Consider the following 14986-nt stretch of genomic DNA (forward strand, 5'->3'; position numbering starts at 1 on the left):
ATCAAACATGCTAGGTTCAATCAATCTAACACAAGCACAATACCAACAAGTAAAGTCAAATCTAATGTATTAAAACCATGAGTTCCAGCTTCATCTAGCTAACCGAAGCAGCTAGATTTAGCTGGACATACTAGCAATTAAACAAAAACAAGTCATATTAAAAAGCACACTAAATGTACCAAACTATAAGTCAACTTATGAACTTCTCTTCTCCTTTTGTGTTGATACCCTATTCCAGAACTTCTTCTCTTCTGGAAATCGTCTTTAGGAACCCTCCAAGGCAGCCAAAAGTCCCTCAAGTCGTAATGGACAAGGATATATATATTTTCTGATTTTTCCAAGTTCACGTCGTGAGCCGATAAGCCTCACGTCGTGAATACGAGATAAACGTGTTCGACAAGGACTCTTTCATCCGGTGCATATCTTCTAGAATGCTCCACTCACGTCGTGAGTCTTCGATTACTCACGTCGTGGGTACGTGTTTTGCTGAGTTTTTATTCTTCTTTCCTTCAAGCCTCCAAAGTTCCATGCTTTATCAACTTTAGTCCCTCTCTTCGAAAATGCTTCTATTTGGCTGCAAAATATAATTTAAGCCTATAAGTACCATTATTCTATGCAAATAACGAAATTATTAATAAAAATGTAAATAAATATTGCCTAAAAATATGTATAAATATGGCAATATCACCATACACCTGCCATGACATGGCTATCCCTCGACAAAACAGTCACGAAGAATCAACTCACCACGATGTGGTAAGTAGGTTCCCACGTCGTGGGAACTATCTAGAAACCACTTAATGGATTAAACCCTTAATCCATTAAGCCACACACTCATATCTTCCATAATACTTCCAAATATCCATAAGCTTCATAAAAACCCTTGCTTTATGGACATGCATGTCCAATGCATGTCTTGCACTTGGTTAGGTCAAAATGGTGGAAATGAGGTCAAAATCTCACGCATGGAATCAAAACTCAACCAAACTTACAATCTATCACACCAAACCTCAAAGGGACCCCAAGGATTCGTAAAGTTGCCAACTTTATGGAATCCAAGCACTTAAACTACCCCAAACATGAAGAACAAAGCATAAAAGTATAGATCTAGAAGCATGACACATAAAGGTTGGAACTTGAGGACTTATAATGGTCCAAAATATGTGTTCCAAGGTGGTGGGGGAACTTGCTTGATGGATTTATGAACCAAAAACGCCTTCTTCTTCCCTAAGGCACCAAAAGCTCACAAATTGATGAAAGAGGAGAGGGGAGACTCAAAATGGTGAAAGAGAGGCTAGGATTTCATTTAGGAAGGTTGTAGGCTGAAGAGGATGCCCTAACCTTGAAGTTAGCAACTTTAAATATGGAAGAAAACCTAAAAGATCATGGGCTTGGGCTGCCACAACCACCACGTTGTGGCACACTACTTGCCACATCGTGGTGATCATTAGAAAAGCTCAATCATAAAAAGCCATGCCACGTCGTGGGTATCCATACACTACGTCGTAGAAAATAATTTTCTTAAAAAACAAACATTGAATCCTTCAGGTCACCACCGATCCATCCTGCAAAATGGATGTTACAACTTTCCCCCACTTAAATTAGATTTCGTCCTCGAAATATGTCCTTCAACTTACTCTTAAAACACCCTCCAAACCCCTTGTGTTTTTTCCTGATTCAATTCCCTGCTTGCACATGCTGATACCAAATTAAATGCCAGAATTTGCAACTACAACGCAAGGATTTCCAAAACCCGGCGCACATGCCAAACCCTAGCAGAACTTCCAAAAGTCAAAATCGCGTCCACTGCAGCACTGGAACAATGCTCTATATGTACACTTCCTAGAAACCCAAAAGCCGGTTCGATCCTTAGTAATAAATATGCGACCTAACGACGAACGAATACCAACTCATCACGATTAATCGATATCGAGAAGAGATGACTCCCTTGTCCATAACTTGAAAACTCCAAGATCATGTATGTATTCCAGGCATACAAGGTCACCCTCACACATAAACCATGCTGACCAAAAAGTCATAGATTTTATCCAACCAAGACCTCCACGACCTTATGCCGTCCCATTGATAACTGAAGAATGGAATCCATTGTCAATTGTTGAAGCTGAAAACCTCGCATATAGAAGTAAGGGTGAGATATAAACAAGCAAGTGCTAAACTATCCCATACATCCACACGGATCTAAAAGTCCTTCGTCTAAACATGGAAATAACTAAACAAAACAACAGCGGGTCTGATCGGCCCATCCCAAATTTTATAAATCACGACCAAAAGAACTTAATTACATACATGACTTCCTGATAAGTCGTGACTAACCAATTGCTCCCACGAGCGTAACCATGGTCAATACAAAATTTTGCATGGCATTCAAGCTCCCAAAACAGCTCATGTGTGCACAACCACCTACCAAGTCATCCAATAGACTTACAACGAACTATATCATTGGTAAATTAACTCACACAAGACCTTTCTTATAAAAACAAACACAAATCCACTAAGAATAAACCTAAAAAATAAGTACTAATATATAACCATGACTTTTCCAACAAGTCAACATTGAGAGTGCAAGAAACTGTGCGCGGAAAAGGTTTGAAAACTCAACCTTGAATTAACTTAAGATCAATGTATGCTGCTAATATTAAGAGTCCAGTCAAGTCTCGTAAACCAGTCTTGTCTTGAAATAAGAAGTTCAATAAAGTATTCAAGTATGTAAGAGTGAGTATACACAAAGTAAATAAAATTTAAGAATAGTGAGAATGATGGAGAGAATGATTTGACTTGCAAGATACTTAGTATTGATGTGAAAGAGAATGTTACTCAAGGTGTTTCATTGCATAGAAATATCTTCTCCTTAAATAGCCAAGGAGTGATCAAAAAGAAAAACTGACAAGACTGCATGAACTATGTAAAGCTGAAAAGTCAAACAGCTGACACTCAGGATTTTATCGATCCTGTCCCATGAAATTTACAATAGAACAAATACTAAAATACAAGAAACATTTAATGCTAATACAGACTCAAAATAGCACTGACTACAAGGTGTTTCTCGGACTTGTCTTTAATTCGGAAGTAGCTTCATTTCGGAACACATCACGCTTCAGAATGCATATTATTTCAGAATAGCTTGACTTCAGATTGCTATAGGTTCATTTATCAACAATCTTCCCCTAAGTGAACTTAGCAATCAAACAAATCTTCTATTAGCTTTATCAAATATGATGAGATAAGCACTATGGAGCCAACTTCAGGCTTCTAAGTACCATCTGAGATGCTAAATGAACTTCTTCTTGACATGCGCGAGTGAGTCACTTTTGGCAGCATTGGAAATGAACTTCTGAAGGATCTTTGTTGAAACAAGCTGCTTGTCAAGAACTCTAAAGAATTCTTTTCGATTAGTATTCTTCGTGAGATAGACATTACCGAGTTCCGGTTCTTCAATGGGGCCTTCTACCAGGATCTGTGCTTCAGGGAGTTCGGTAGTAACTTTTTCCAGAATGCTCTCTGCTCCAAACATGTGAGCAAATTTAATGTCGGATCTGAAGAACTCAATAATATATTCCCTCAAGAAATTTATTGCAGCACTATAGGCTCCAATGCTCGTGTCACTTGATTTGTGATCTCGAAAGTGAGCGACTATGGTGAGAATGTCGTTTAGGTTGATCGAAGGAAAGTCTACATCCGTGATGGTGATGGTGGATTCTTTGTTCCGACAAACGTAGTATCTGTACAACATGCAATTGAGATCAAACTTGCTCTGAACCATGTTACCATATCCGATGATCTTGGTAATCCTCTTCTGAAACAACACTTCCTTTTGGGGCCGTGCGTTGACGGAGTAAAAGGTTCTCAATCTCTCACACTCTATTCTGATGATAATTTGAGGATCATCATTCGGATGTAGAGGAGCGTACTTGATATCGAAATGACCATGAGGAGAGATTGGCAAGTCAAGCTGGTCAACATCTTGTGTCAGAAGATCATAGTACATGAAGGGCACGAAGTGTATGTCGTGAATCACTCCTTCTCAAAAAAGAGGAAAAATGCCCTGCATCGGATTCAGATTGTCTTTAAGCGCTTGAATCTGAATGCTTTCTTCCAAATGTCTTTAAGCGCTTGATCGATCTGTTCTTGAGACCAGCCCTCAGACTTTCTAAATGTCTTCACTGGGTTGTCCGAGTCTGTTTCAATCTGTTTTCCTTTGTCTTGTGGATTTTCACTCATGCCAGAAATAGAGTAAATGATTTGTTGACTAGATTCGGTGATGAAAAAATCAGATGGAGGAGGAATCAGAGGCTCTTCAGGGATGTCATCAGGTTTCTGGGTGGGAGAACCTTCATCAGTTTGAACTATCCTCGAAGCAGGAATTAGTGGAAGCATAGAACGAGGAGCTCTGAATGCATCAATATTCATCTTGGTCTTGAGCTTTGCCATGACTCGACTTTTTTTGAACACTTCGGCTAAAGATGATGGCCAAGAAACTGAGGACCATTTCATATTATCTGCTTCCGAGAGAACCTTTACGGATTGTTCCCTGATGGATTGAAGTCCTAAGATCACATTTTCTGCCATGTATTCATCTTCTTCATCATTTAACTCAAGAGGTTCACTAGTTTCAACCTCAAGAATTTCATCATCGGTCGATTCATCTCGAAGAACAAACTCCGAGACAGGTTTCCATTGAATTCTTCTTTCTCTTTCACTTTCTCCCCCTCTTGCATGGGATGGCCCTACCTTCGATGCAAGTACAGATTCAGTTTTAAGTTACTCCAACCATTCAAAGACTCTTTGAAAGCTTGTTTTGAGATGTTTGGTGAGAGCATCGTATGCTTCGGCTAAAGGAGCTTGAGCCTTGAGATGGGAAAATGTTTCATCCATAGTCACGAGTATCTCATAGAATTTGTTGTTCGGAACATTAACAACATTCCAGGTTGCACGAATAAGCTTGATAAGTACGTCTTGCATTACCATGTTCATGGCATCCTTTATGCAAATCTCCTTTTCCAGTGTTTGAATCTTTTTCTCACGACGAACATGAGTCGGCTTGATGAGTTTGTTGGTAGCATTAATCATGTCGTCATGAATCTTGAGCATAATGGTGGTGGTGGAGATGTGATGATCGAGACTGTCATTTTACTTCTGTTCAACTTCTTCGATAGTGTGCTTGAGCCGAAGGGAGATGAGTTGGTTAAGTTGATTGGCTCGGTCAAGTACCGAGGGAGCAGTAGCTTGGATCTTGGAAATATATTTAAGGATGAGCTCTAGCTTAGAGTCAACACTTGTAACCTTTTGATCAATATTCGAATCCAGGCATGCAACTTTCTGATCGAAAGAGTCGACTTTGGTGATAGTAGAGGTAAGATTGTCTCTGAGTTCTAACAGGGCAAAATGATCTACAATATTTTTGCCAGAAGATCCTGTGTCCGAGGTGGAATTCTCAGACTTCTTATCATCGTCATCGTTTACATCATCATGAGGTTCGGAGGGCTTGGAGTCGTCAATAGGATTAGTTTGAGCCTCGTTACCTTGATCACTTTCCAATATAACTATAAGAGAGGAGTGTTTGTTGGCTTCAACATCTTCTTCTTCTTTGTATTCCTCGGAGGATGAGAATAGACTGAAATCATAAGTCAGTTTCGAGGAGGAGGTCTTCTTTGGATCCTTCCACTACCATTACATCATTCGAGAGTTCCTTGTCAGTAGGAGGCTTGGGATTTTATTCGCTTGTAAATGTTGGAGGGGGATCATCCGAAACATTTGTAGAGTCGGGAACATCTCCTGTGGTAGTCTTTTGAGCTTCTTTGGAAGGATTGGAAGCCTGACTAGTCTTTTCATCGGATGGAAAGCTAAATGGAAGAACACTTTGAAGAGCTCGTTGACGCATAGAAATAAGTGTATATTCCACTTGTGCTCTGGTTAGCTCCATATGTATAGTGTGAGCCCTGTCAACAAAATCAAACCAGTCTTTGTCAAAAATATCCGACCATCCTTTACCTGAAGCAGGTATCAGACCGGTTGTGGCTTTCAAAGTCGGAGGGACTACTCTAGCTTCGGAAAGCGTAGAATCAGGGACAGGTGACCCTGATTGTGCTTGAGTAGAACTGAGAGAGATTTCCAAAAATACTTGTGAGTGTGTCCCAGGGGGCTTCAAGGGACTATTTTCAATACTTGCACCATCCTTTTGAGAAGATGGGGGTAGATTATGCGCAAACGCCCCGTGAGTGTGTGCGTGTGATATTGAAACTCCGAAGGGTACTTTGGGAGAGTGGATGGTGGGGTTAGGATGAGATTTAGAGTCAGATCGAATGCCAATTTGTGAATCCAGTTGAGACAATTCACTAGCATTGGTTCTCTTTTTGGCTCAGACTTTTGAGGGTGATTGCTTTCGTTTGGCCATATTCTTCTTACATCCTCCTAAAGAAGTTGATTTGTTCACATCCGAGGCTGGATCATCCGAGATTGGGGTAGATTGTGTTGGGTCATACACAACCTAAATCTCAAGATGATGTTTGAGATATAGTGAATCAGATGGAACTGCAACTATCATGTGTTATGGCAAACGTCGAAAAGGTCCAAAAACGGATTGGTTCGGTAATCTATAAGTTTTTATAGCTTTAAAGGAACAATATACCTCTTTGAGATTGGAGTTGAGAGGAATGGATTCTAATCTCTCAAAGTACAACTATTGAAGCGTCAGAGCCCAGAATCTCATACTGGAAATTTCATTGGGCTTCCTCTGGACAACGAATTTCCAAAAGTCTTGCCATAGCACCTCGGTTAGGTCAGCTGCATTGTCTCTTTCGGAGAATATGTTGTACACAACATAAAGCCAGTCCTTGCTCATGGTTGCTGTACCACCATGTTTTCAGGACAATCCTCAAAGGATTAAGTGCATCAGTACAGTCCATAGGCTAGGAACAACAAACTTCTTGAACTCCTTTGCCTTGAATTCTCCATTATACCCAATTTGATTGAGAAATGAATGAAAATATTCAGCTGTTGGTTCTTGAACACGAAAACCTTTGGGGTTTTCTGCAATGTCGATGGCCTTGAGGAAGGTGTTGTTGTGAAGTGGAACAATTTGATCATTAACAATTTTCACTTCCAGTACACCATATTCAATCTTGATTCGTTCAAATGCTTTGTGAAGAATACGAAGAGGAAGTTTAGGGTTAGGGATTTTGGTAAGAGGAACTACGATAGGGTGGTGGGAGATGAACCCGATCATGATGCGGATGGATTCATCATAATCCATGGGATCAAGAGAAAACAGTTGAGTGGTTTCTCTGAGGATGAGCTCAGTGGATGAAGATGAGGCAGAACCCTTTGAATATTTCTTCTTCGATGAAGGTTTGGAAACTTGAGTAGTTTGAGAAGATGCCATTGATGAAGGTTTGAGAGCTTGAAGAATAGAGTACAGAGAGAAAGGCTCTAGCAAGACGATAGAAAAAGTGAAAAGTGGGAACAGCTAGGATTCAAAATACTTTTATAGGTTAGATATTTCAGGTCGGGTCGAAGAAAAGAATGATGACACCCGAACAAGAAATGGGTCTCATTAAATGCATTTCCTAAAAAGGTTTCCTATATGACTATTTCGAGCCAAATATGGGACGTTTGTTTATTCAAAAGAGAAAACTGTCGATTCAGTTCTGATTTCACTCACTTGCTTTATTGGAACGTGTTCCAAAGCACGTTTATTGAGGATTAAAAGGATAATCATGAAGAAAAATTACCGTTAATGTATAAATTAAAAACGCTTCGGAATAAAAACTTTAATGATAACTTTAAAATTATTTAATTGCTGAGGATCTCGGAATAATCAAATTTCGAGATGACATGTTGTAAGATACTTCAGAAAGAATATAAACATCTCATTAGTACGTAATATAGAGTTCGAGATGGCACATACTCAAACAGGGATGCATGCTAGGTCATTTTGTATCTTGAATTCTAGAGTGATAGGCGAATCTCTATGTAATTGTACTTGTAACCTCATTGTTGAGAGCTTTGAAATAAATAATACTCCCCTCCTGCCCGTGGACGTATGTCTCCTTGACCGAACCACGTAAATACCATGTCTTGTGTGCTTTTGGTTTTGCTAGTTATCCGCTTTACTTCCTAACAAATCTTCACCATCATCATCTTACATTGTTTCTGGACCATTTTAAGTATCAAAGACTCATCCTTTATTGTTCTATGAGGATATATCTAGGTTTTGTTCCACTTTTCCTCTTGGCTGTGCAAGTTTGATGAATGGAAACCATAAATTTGGCAACTTTATGTGTTATTAGGGTCTTAAGAGTGATATGGAGTTCAAATCTAGTGAATGGTTGAGTTTTTTAACCTTGCATGAAAGTTGGATGTCTTTTCTTTAACTTTTGACCCAAATGAGATCTACACATGTACTGGACATATATGTCCCAAAAGCATCGACTTTCCAGTGTATAATGGAGTTATAAGACCCTATGGAAAGTTAGGGTCCAAGGCTTAATGGATTAAGGACTTATAAGCAGGACTTTTGGCTTCAAACTGTTCTCACAATGTGAGACTTGGGGTCTTACGACGTGAGGGTTAGATGACCCCGTTTCTGGAGAGCTTCTCAGAGCTTATGACGTGGGAGGAGGCTTCTCACGACCTGTGGTTAACTCCAGTGACTCTTCATGTCTGAGTTCGCTGAATTGAGTCTGGATGAGTTGGAATCGGATCGAGCGGGATCTCACAATGTGACCAAGTACTGGTCACGACGTGAGGATGGATAGTTGACATTTTAGGATTTTAGTGTCATTGAGTTGGGCCTTGGTCTTTGGGCCAGTTGAGGGGAAGGGTAAAATAGTCTTTTACCCTAGGATTCGGGATTAGTGAATTAAGTCCTGATTATGGTTATGACTTGATTATTGATCACGATTATATTTGATTGGTTAACATGGGGATTCTCCGGTCCAGTAGCTCGAGCATTTGTTGGATTGTCAGCGGACTGAGGTTAGTTTGCTCACTATACTGTAGGACATTAGGATTATATGTGCTTGCAGTCTTTGTGACTCTTGTTGTATGTATGTATGCCTATGTACCTGTTTGCTATATGTGTGTAAGGTGAAATAGAGTCGGGGTGAAATAGACCCGATATAGCCTTGTGCTGACATATGATTTGAAATAGACTTGGGGTGAAATAGACCTGGAGGTGAAATAGACCTGGTACAACCTTTTTCTGACATATGAGTTGGAATATACTCGGGGGTGAACTAGACCCGGTACGGCCTTGGGCCGACACATAAGTTGAAATAGAATCGGGGGTGAAATAGACTTGGAGGTGAAATAGACCCGACAAAGCCATGAGCTGGCATATATGTATGTTATGCGGTATTCTAGGGAACTCACTAAACTTTGTGCTTACGGTTTATATTTAAAATGTTTTTCAGGTGATCGCGGTTAGTGAGGGAAGGGTGCGTCTTGATCGCAGCACATCCACCCATGTTTCCGCACTCTATGATTTTGGGAATTGTACTCTGATAACTATTTTACTCTGATATACTTTTGTATGATTAAAATGATTAAATAGTGTTTATGGTTGAAATAAAAATGAAAATTTTACCTTATAATATTTGGGATGTTACAAGTTGGTATCAAAGCCTTGGTTTGAGGGATTCCGGCATACTCTCGGGTGTGTCTGAACTTAAACTGAGGGTTTGGTAGATTTTTCATAAAATAAACGTTTTATTAAAGGATTTTCTAATAAAAGAAAGGGATGGTGCGTGCAAATAGCCGACCTCAAGTGAGTAATTACCAGAATACCCATACATGTTGGTTATGTTATATGTTATGAGAATTGCATGCTAGATTAGGGCTAGGGGTCTACTCAGGATTTTATGCTAGGATAGATTCCTTTATAATCCTGATTGGTTGAGCTTTTGAGTTGCATGCTAGTATGGATTGCAGATGATTGTATGGATTGGCCTGATATATCATGCCTTGTAGCCTAAGAGGAACTGAATGACGTTTTAGATTCGAAATCTTTATTTATAGTAAGTGAGCTTGAGATGTCTTCTGGTTGGCTTGTAGTTTGAGGTGTTATTGCTCAAATGTTGCTTGCTTTGTGCTTTGTGGAACTCTTACTGAAGTGAGTTAACTATTAAGTGAATATGTTAAGTCACATGTTGCAAAGGTTAAATAATCTCAGAGTGATGGATTTTACTCTATTACGCAACTCTCGTTTGATTCTAAACGTCGCAGGGATGAGTCTTTTACTCAAAGGATTACCAAAGCTTTGTTACATGTGATTGTATTCATGAAGTAGTTAACTGAGATTATTGGGAGTTCTTTAGCAGCTGATTGCAGGGTGAGGTCGGGAACCTAGGAGAGCCTAGGATGTGTTGTAGTAAGTTGGCTGTGCTGTTTAGCAGGTATTTGGAGTATCAGTTTGAAAAGGTGACTTGGGGGATCCAGGATAATTCATGAGGAAAGTATGGATAGGTGTGGAAGGTAGTATTGGGCCTGTACTACTGAAAGCACATGATCCATATTCAACTCGAGGAGAGTCACGGAGAATCTAGGAAGCCGGTGGGATGAGGATTATTTGGGTATGTTTTGATCATGTGTACGATTGCTTTTCAGAATGGTTATGAGCACACGTGGAGGAGGTCCTGGTACCAAGCTGATGGATGAGCGGATGCAGTAGTTCATCTCGTCGGAGATCACCTGCTGTATTTTGGCACAGACTACTGTGATATTTGGTACCATCAAGGAAGGGATCATGGAAATCTTGGATGATCATCTCGAGGCTTTTGGGGCTGAGACTGCAGCAAGAAAGTTGGGGACCCATCAGGAGCTCAGGGCTTGTGGAGCCCTATAATCTTTCGGGGAGGAGGATCCTCTTACTAGATCTTGTCATGAGGGATCGAAGGTGGGTTATGCATCATGACTTCCAGGGGATCGATTCCATGATTGGATTGCCACTGAGGTTTCGCGAACTTTACATGAGGAGTTAGCCGAAATTATTGGTCATGTCACTGACAGGCTGGTCGCTAGGTTCGAGGATCGGATCTAGGTCGTTCAGACTGTTGATGGGATGGTCGAGGTGACTCGGGATCAGGAGCTTGGTTTGGAGAGGCAACTGGGAAAGAGGAAGCGAACTCATGATCCGACTCTGCTAGAAACATCTAAGCAGTTTGATGTTGCCATGTCTAGTGTTAGACGCCCGAGGGGCCACGATATTTATGTGAAGGGTGAAGGAACACATGAGCATGTGTGTGACAAGTCCAAATGCAGCATGTGCGGATGCAATGGCCACCTTCACCAAGAATGCAACCTGGAGGCAGAATTGTGTCATCGTTGTCATCGGCATGGTCATATCAGAGTAAATTGCCCACATTTATTGGTTAGGACGGCTCAGGTTCCATTGCAAGTGCTTCTGTAGGAAGGGGGAGCAGAACCGTGAGACACTACGGGTATGTATCGTATTCTTCTCTTTCATGCTTAAATCATTATGCTATTAATTCCGTATTGATGTGTGTGTGAAATGTTATGCCCTGATTATCTAAGAATGGAAGCACCTGTATGAGTAATATAGTTATTTTATACGGAAAGTTGTCATATGCCATTTTGCATATTGTGGGCCATGTTTAGAAGAGGCTTGAGTATTCTGCTTAGGAGATCAGCAGCCAGTCAGATCTTTAGTGGTATTAGCAAGAATTCAAGGCATCTGCAAGGTAGGCATGTCGGGTTTGAATGTAGGATGTGTAGGAGTGTTCATTGTTTCGAGATAATAAGGATTTGGTTCGGTCATGAGTGTAAGATCGACAATATTCAAGTTCACACCTTCGAAGCAAGGTCAGTTGTACGTTGCATAGGAATTGATCTAAGTGAAAGTGAGTGGTTGAGCGGGTTGGTTACTTGTTCGATATTGAGATGTTGTTCCTCATCAACCGATCAGTCGCCAAGGACTTGTAGTGGATTCAGCATAAAGAGCTTAAGGATTTTGAGATTCGTTGAGGTATTAGGAATGATCACCCGGTCTTGGAATGTATAAGTGTTAGGCTTGGCTGGTCAAGGAAGGCTAGCTGTTGTAAAGCTCAGGTTGTCGACTGCTACCGGCAGTAGGGATTGAGCATCGGTAACATATCACTCTTAAGTAATGGGAAAATATTGTTTGCATGGGTTATTTCAACCATTGGGATCGTCAACAGAAATCGAATGGTGTCTATTGGCAAACTTTGAGTACCTCGATCCTTCAGCAGGTGAGTGGTTGAATTGATGATTCGTCAGTTCCGGTCAAGGGTTATAGTTCTAAGCCACGAGCTGAAGTGGCTTAAGGATTTGGAGTTGTATAATGGGAAGTACTTGGGATTATTGAGCTCGTTGAGATTTCAGAAAGTATTCATTTGGTTTTGGAGTGTGTGTGATCGTTAAGGTTGGCTAATAATGGAATGTTAGTTCTTGCAAGCTCAGGTTGTTGACAAGTTTGAATGGTAAGGTTGAGAGATGGATTGGGAATCCATCAATTTTTGGTGGATTTGAAGAGCGCAGTCGAATCCAAGTGGGGGAGAATCATTGGTCTAAAGGTTTCACAATGGTGGATATTCAGGTTTCATTACGCATCAGTAGTGACGCATGGTGGGTATGTGGATGGATCCAGGTTGAGGGTTATGTTAGAGCCTCTCTTCTTGTTCTTGTCTGATAAAGGTTTGGGGGTTCGAAGTGTAACCCGAACACCTGATTGGGTTATAGTCAGATGTGGGTTCGACTCATGATGATTATGGTTGGTATAGTAGACGGACAGTATAACCATGGGTGGGTCCATGGCAGTATGGAAGTTTTGTAAAACTATGGGGTTGCCGTAGCTTTCACCAGATTGATAGACAGTATGGAAGTGTTGTAAGACTACTAGGTAGTCGTCGCATTCACCAGATTGATAGGCAGATGTGAAAGTGTTGTAAGTCTGCGATAGGATCGTAGCATTCACCAGTATGAGGCAGGCCATGGTTCGAGTCGTCAGTTGGAGTGAGGAAAGAGCAACACATACATGGGTCGAGGCAGATAGTATTGATAGAGGACCACTCCTTGAGTAGTATGAGGATTGATAGATATGAGGCAATGATGGGCCCGTTCGATTGTGTAGCGTGGGTGAGAACCGGTAGGATCAACTTGAGCAACGTATCAGGTTGCGTTTAGAGTGAGATGACTCTAGGGTTATTGGTTGGCATCCATGTGGTGGTTAGGCTTGAGTAGCCCTTATTAGTTGGACTCTTAGTCGGAGTCTTGTGGAGGGACCAGGTATGATTTTGTCAACCTCTGCGATGGGTGGAGGATTTTATAGTTCAGTTCAGTGAAAGGTCTCCCTAGAATCGGATTTTTTTCGGATAGAATGCAAGTGTAAATATTTGGATTTCGGGATGGGATTTATGTCCCCGATTGACGCAAGGGGGTTGAGACTTTGTAGCACTTGGTTCCTGGTACGTAATTAAATTCAAGTATTTTGGTATTCTACTCTGGGACTCGGCGAGTTGGAGGCCCAACTCGTCGAGTAGATTCGACATTATGCGGGGGTTTTAGTGATCTACTCGACGAGTCGGGGGACCGACTCGACGAGTAGGAGCTGTCTGGACAAAACACTAATATTTGGGTTTGCACCCTATTTAAACAACTTATAACGCCCCAACACAGCCTCCATTGTTCCTCCCAACCCAGAGAAAGCCCTAACTCGAAACCCTAGCCATTATTGTGTGTTCTTGAGCTTGTTGGTACCTTTTTGTGTGTTTTGAAGTTGGAAAGGAGGAAGGAAGCTTGGGAGTTCAAGTAGAAGCAAGAAGATCTAGAGGTTTTGCTCCATTCTCAGCTCATTCTAGGTAAAAAGTTGGAACCTTGACCATCTATCTCTTAGATTTCGATTTGGGACTATTTCTACCCCTTTTTATGAGATTAGAGAAGCTAAAATTGGATTTTGTGGGGGTGCTTGGGGTTGCACTCCAGATCTGGAACTATTGGGGGTCCTTATGGCATAAAGGTGCCAACTTTGTTGCCATAAGCACCCCATGCATCTTGTAGACTTCTTTTTATGGCTTTTGAGCCAAAAACCCCTATGCATGGACGTCAAGATTGGAACTTTACGTATAAAATGGACCCTAGGAGGCCAGATCTATGGTTTTGATGCATTAAGAACCATTATAATCAACTGTATAGTTTTAAACAAAGAGAGACTCGGTGAGTCGCTTAGGTGACGCGGCGAGTCGGGACGCATTTTTCCCCCAAACGTTTTCTAGAAATGGTTTTGGTTGAGTGGAAGGGACACTCAGCCTGCTAGGGGTTTGTTTTGGACCTGGAAATCGTAGGACTCGACGAGTGGATGAACAGACTCGGTGAGTTCAAGACAATGTCCCACCCACATGAAGATGGACTCGACGAGTTCAAGGAGAACTCGACGAGTCATAGACTGAACACCTTCTTATGGATGAAGATGAACTCGACGAGTTCAAGGACGAACTTGGCGAGTCGGTTGAAGATAGTCTGATGTGTTGTTGAAGGCGAACTCGTCAAGCTCTTGCTAGAATCGACGAGTAGGGACAGGATCATGGCATTTTGTGGATATGGGGACTCGGCGAGTTGGTGAACCAACTCGGCGAGTCGAGTCAACCAAATGTTGACTTTGACTAGATGTTTGACCATTGACCAAGGTGTTGACCTTGACCTTGTCTTGGACTTGGGTTGACCCTTGTAAGGGTTACAAGTATGAATTGATAAGTTAGAAAAGTTGTTGTGTAGGGATTGAGGATTCGAGGAGAGTTGGTTTTCATACCGAGATCAGTGCAGACACTACACGACTTTGAGGTGAGTATCCTCCTAGTAGGAGTGGGTCTATGGCCACAATGTCGGCCCACAAGTAAGAGTGTTGGATAGATGATTGTCTTTGTGATAATTATATAGTGTTGATATGTGATATGATTATTGTGTCTGATATGATTATTGTGCTTGATACGTTACT

Source organism: Lactuca virosa, chromosome 5 (genome assembly GCF_052849685.1).
Source record: "Lactuca virosa cultivar CGN04683 chromosome 5, Lactuca_virosa_CGN04683_v6, whole genome shotgun sequence".
Classification (NCBI taxonomy): domain Eukaryota; kingdom Viridiplantae; phylum Streptophyta; class Magnoliopsida; order Asterales; family Asteraceae; genus Lactuca; species Lactuca virosa.